The sequence below is a fragment of the Littorina saxatilis genome, linkage group LG2 (genome assembly GCF_037325665.1).
Source record: "Littorina saxatilis isolate snail1 linkage group LG2, US_GU_Lsax_2.0, whole genome shotgun sequence".
Lineage (NCBI taxonomy): Eukaryota > Metazoa > Mollusca > Gastropoda > Littorinimorpha > Littorinidae > Littorina > Littorina saxatilis.
Genome location: NC_090246.1, coordinates 32,513,725 through 32,518,724, shown reverse-complemented (window position 1 = coordinate 32,518,724; position 5,000 = coordinate 32,513,725). Strand labels below are relative to the sequence as shown.

At 42.2% G+C, this 5,000-nt stretch overlaps 1 protein-coding gene across 1 annotated transcript in view; it reads left to right on the top strand.

Moving 5' to 3' along the window:
- The first annotated feature begins 1,370 nt into the window (after nt 1-1,370).
- LOC138958779 (guanylate cyclase 32E-like) overlaps nt 1,371-5,000 on the top strand; it is a 208,202-nt gene continuing 204,572 nt past the window's right edge. The window contains exon 1 of the mRNA XM_070330071.1: nt 1,371-1,842. The gene's annotated coding sequence lies outside the window, so the exon portion shown is untranslated. The remainder of the gene's footprint in view (nt 1,843-5,000) is intronic.

The following is a 5,000-nucleotide window of genomic DNA, read 5'->3' as shown; positions in this document are numbered from 1 at the left end:
ATTGTCACAAAACCCAATTTTTCATCGCAGATTCAACTAGTTATCTCCCAGGAATTGAACGTCACAATTGATTTATTGCCCCAACATTTAATGTACCAAGTCATGAATATACTAATGACCTCATATGACACGACTCGGCGTGCAGATTATTATATTTCTGTCGACTTTTCTTATTGAGTTACTGAATACAGTTTATGGCCCATATCGCCTTCCGTTTGGCTGATTATGTTCTTCATTCTTCTCACAACATCTCTGCATGGAGTCTTCGGGGATGAATGGAAAATATTCTCCCTAAGATGAGTCTATATAGATATCTTTACCAAAGAGAACCTATTCATAGCACAAACGCACCGTTTGTAGCAAATGGTCTGAGACGATACCTTCCCCTTTGGGTGGGCCACACAGCCATGATCGGTTCTCTTCATCGGCAAATCGGATCAATTAATTTATACTAGCTTCTTTTCTTTAGAGGAATGAACTTGTTGTGAACTGATCGGGGCATACATGTCCGTCAAAGCTTTACTAATGAGCTTAGGAAAAATGACATTGATAATCCCTTAGTGCTGCATCAGTGAATAACTAATGTTATAAATCAGAGATGTATGAAAATGTAAATGCTAGCTTTTCCCCTCAAATGAATGGCCTTTACTGGCGTTCTGATCGGAGTGATTCATGATTGTCGAAGCTTAGGAGCTTACCACGTTTGACAATAATAATCTCTAGTAATACATCAGTAAATTGCAAAAGTATTAAATCAGTTCTGTCTGAAATGTGAACTAGGTTGCGTGATATTTAACGGCACGGCTTGTAAGCTTAACATTATTGTTTTGCTTTTGCTTTTATGTTCTATTATTCTTGTGTGATTAATGAGGAACAGGGGTACGTTTTTCTAAACCGTTTCTAACCAGTCCAACTTCTTACACGTATTAAATGTGCGTTTGTGTGTGTGTGTGTGTGTGTGTGTGTGTGCGTGTGTGTGTGTGTGTGTGTGTGTGTGTGTGTTGTGTGTGTGTGTGTGTGTGTGTGTGTTGTGTGTGTGTGTGTGTGTGTGTGTGTGTGTGTGTGTGTGTGTGTGTGTGTGTGCTTTACTGACTTCCTAGTACACACTTACGTAGATCAAACTGGATTCATTACACACAATAGCCAAAACTGCCACAGTCTGATGGAAATATAAAGAGACGAGACACACAAGAAGGCATGTGACATTGCGTGCAAAGACACGGCGCTGACTCCTTCAAATGTCTACACACGGAGTAACAAGAGAATACCCGACCCACTTTAAGGCCAAAGAAACTGACGTTTAGTATCATGTTCCTCCTTCGCAAGCTAACCATAACGAACTCAGACAAAACTGTTAGCCGAAGCTTCAAGGCGCGTAATAACTGAAGTGAGTTTGTAATAGTCATTCAAGCTGAAATCACTGTCAAACCTTTTTCACTAACTGCTGTCAGCAGGGAGCATTTTCGCCCTGGGGAAAAGGAAGAGAAAAACGTTACAATGACAGCTGGATAGTTTTGTGTGTGGTAACATTGTTACAATGATGTTTGCGTTAGTTGTAGCATTTGGCAGCGCAAAATGTAATTTTTTTACATTAGTGCCACATTGTTGGGCTGAGTGGTGATCGAGGCTTTGGGAGATGCGATTCATCCGAGAACTAGGATGTCTTCCGCGCGTGTGTGAGCGTGTGTAGGTAGAGAGGGTTAAGTTCAAAGTAACTTTGAGTGTGAAGTGACTGATGTTTGGGCTGCTGTCAAAAACTACGGCGTCTGTCACTCGTTGATTACCTACCTGCTGTCAGTTTCAGTGCTACTCACTGAGAGAGCACTAATATTGTTCTTACAGGTAAGTACTTTACATGTATTGTGTATATTATTGCGTGTGAATGTAATAACTTTTTAGCAGGTTCATAAACCGGTCAACCAATCGGAATTTTGCGGTATCAATACAGCAACAGAAAGTAGTAGCAGTTACTATCGATTTTTGTCTGTGTTGCGTATCTTGTTTGTCCTCTTTAAAAACCAATAGATGGAAATTCTTGTGAATATTTCGTTTTGTCTTTAATTTCAGGTTTCATACACTTAACCTTTCTGTGTGTTTGCACTTCGTAAAAGAAAGAATTTGCCAGCCTGAAAGAAAGTAAGAATTCGGCATACCTGTCTTCCCGGTGTCGGTTGCAGTTTTATCATGGAACAACAAAACCCATTGCTGTGATGTTACACCTTATTTTGACTGGCTGGCGTGCTTATGTGACCGCTTTTTGTCGAATGAAATCTTCTTGCCTTTGAGGTAAAACCGGTAATCAAAATATCTAGCGAGATCGCTGTGTCATGTAGATTTTAAGGAGTTACGCGTACGTAATACCACAAAGAAGGGCTTAGTTTCTCTTTAACGGTTTCTGAAAGAGGGAGGAATTAAGGTTAGCGAAGAAAGGGTGGGGCGGGTGGGTGGGGGATGGGGGGATTGCCCAAGGTTATAGGAGTGCAAAGGGGGAGGGAGCCGCTGCATTGACGAATCATTGGACAAGACCCCCCCCCCCCTTTCAGATAGATCCACACCCCTTGCCTCCACCTCCCTTCATATTTGTGAATAATATAATGTGTAAATATTCATATGTTGGGTTTTTCTCTCTACCTTTTTTTCTACGTGAATGTCCGAGTAAATATGTGATTAGATTAGTCCCCTCTCTGGGCGAGGGCTGGTTGGAAAAAAAAGCTCCTTGTATTGCTTATGCCACAACCCTCAAAAAATAAAATTTGATTTGATTTGATTTAATTTGATTCTTAAACGAGAAGCGGGAGAATTCTTGAAAGCTCTGCCAGAACACTTGAACAAGTTGAGAGACACAAGTATAACATCATTGGGAAAAAGATAATCAAAAGCTCATTCTAAGACAAATTAAAATTCCTCAACTGGCAATGAAACGATTTTCACGATGCTAGTAAGAGATCTAAGCCAGCATTGCATTTCAAATAGAGCGTACTTTTTCCATCGCTTAAAAAGGTTCAATACTACACAGACAGCAATTCGTGAGCGCACACACTAATCCGAGGAAATCGAACATTTTTAGTCAAGTCTCCTAGGCTCTTCAACTCCAGACATGTCTTGTTTCGAGGATGGTCGTCGCTCTGTGTAAAAGGTGCTATCTTCCTCTTGTAAGCGATTATTATATATTCACCGCCGCATGATATATTTCTTCAGGCGTTTACTCGGAATAAGAGCATTCTTTAATTTAAAAGCACGCCCCTCTCGTGAAAACAGTTCGATTCTCCGTCTCAGATATGGCCAGGCTTTTACATGGTTAAATCATCCCTCTACTTGGTCACATCCCAAAAAGCAGCACCCTGATTGAAAGAAATGCTCTTTTGCAATTTTAAAGAATGGATAATCTGTGAGAGTGAACATGATTGTGTACGCGGGAAGTAATTGTACCTTTAATGTCTGGCTCGTTTCGAGCCCCGTCTCTCTTAGACCACGACCTGAAACAACTTTAGACTCGGAATTCGTCGAATTCGGAGACAAATTGTGCTTACATTTACACTTGTCTGCGAAAAAGTAGCGACCTTTTAAAGTAATATGTACCGGCACGGTTGGCCTAGTGGTAAGGCGTCCGCCCCGTGATCGGGAGGTCGTGGGTTCGAACCACGGCCGGGTCATACCTAAGACTTTAAAATTGGCAATTTAGTGGCTGCTCCGCCTGGCGTCTGGCATTATGGGGTTAGTGCTAGGACTGGTTGGTCCGGTGTCAGAATAATGTGACTGGGCGAGACATGAAGCCTGTGCTGCGACTTCTGTCTTGTGTGTGGCGCACGTTATATGTCAAAGTAGCACCGCCCTGATATGGCCCTTCGTGGTCGGCTGGGCGTTAAGCAAACAAACAAACAAACAAAAAATAATATGTATTGCTTGGAAACATACTTTTTATACTTTTGCGAATGAGCGGCTGTCGGAGAGAAAGTATCAGTGGTTGACCATCATTTTCCACCTGCGGCGACTTGTCTGTAGAGCACTCTTCATTATCTATACAGCAACATTGGTAAACGCGTCTAGTAAGCCTAATATTTATTTCTCTATCCGTAAATAACTGGATGGTCAATGTATGTAGTGTAAGCAGTCCTTTACCAGGAGGCAAGAACGAAATAGGCAAAACTGTCAGATAGATATAAAGGAAGAGATACAGAGATAAAGAGAGAGAGAGAGAGACAGAGAGAGAGAGAGAGAGAGAGAGAGAGAGAGAGAGCGAGAGAGAGAGAGAGAGAGAGAGAGAGAGCGAGAGAGAGAAAGATGCATACAGACAAACAGGTGGACGGAGATGTGGACGGATCGAGGCACAGACGTACAGACAGACAGACAGACAGACAGACAGACAGACAGACAGACAGACAGAAAAAGAAGGGAGGGAGGGAGGGAGGTAGAAAGAGAGAGAAGAGAACAATGCTCGCTATGAAAATGTATGTCCACAAAAATCCCCAGATCCTGAAAGACGGAAGTAACCGAATGACATCCTTATCCTTGCTCTTCTAAAAACAATTATGAGCAAAGACTGAAGTGGGAAACACTGACACACGCACGCACGCACCGCACAAACACACACACACACACACACATACACACACACACACAGCCACACAGCCACACCACATGTCAATACCAAATTCAGTACCTTATTCCTGCGCCTGTGCCTCTTTCTTTATTGTTTACTAACATCTGCGAAGGGAATTTGAGGCGATAGAAACAAAATAACAGAACGCAGGTGAATGACCAGCGAGGGTACATAATTAGAGAACAGATGTGAAAATACAGATTTTTTTTCAGAAGCGACCGCTCTTCCATCCCTGACAAACGAACGGGTACATCACGACAGAGCGGCCCATGCTCTTACTCGCGATAAGAGTAACCTTCCCCTGGGTCACAAAGCAAATATTAACGTCCTTGTTTGTTGTTGTTGTTGTTGTTGTTGTTGTTGTTGTTGTTGTTGTTGTTGTTGTTGTTGTTGTTGTTGT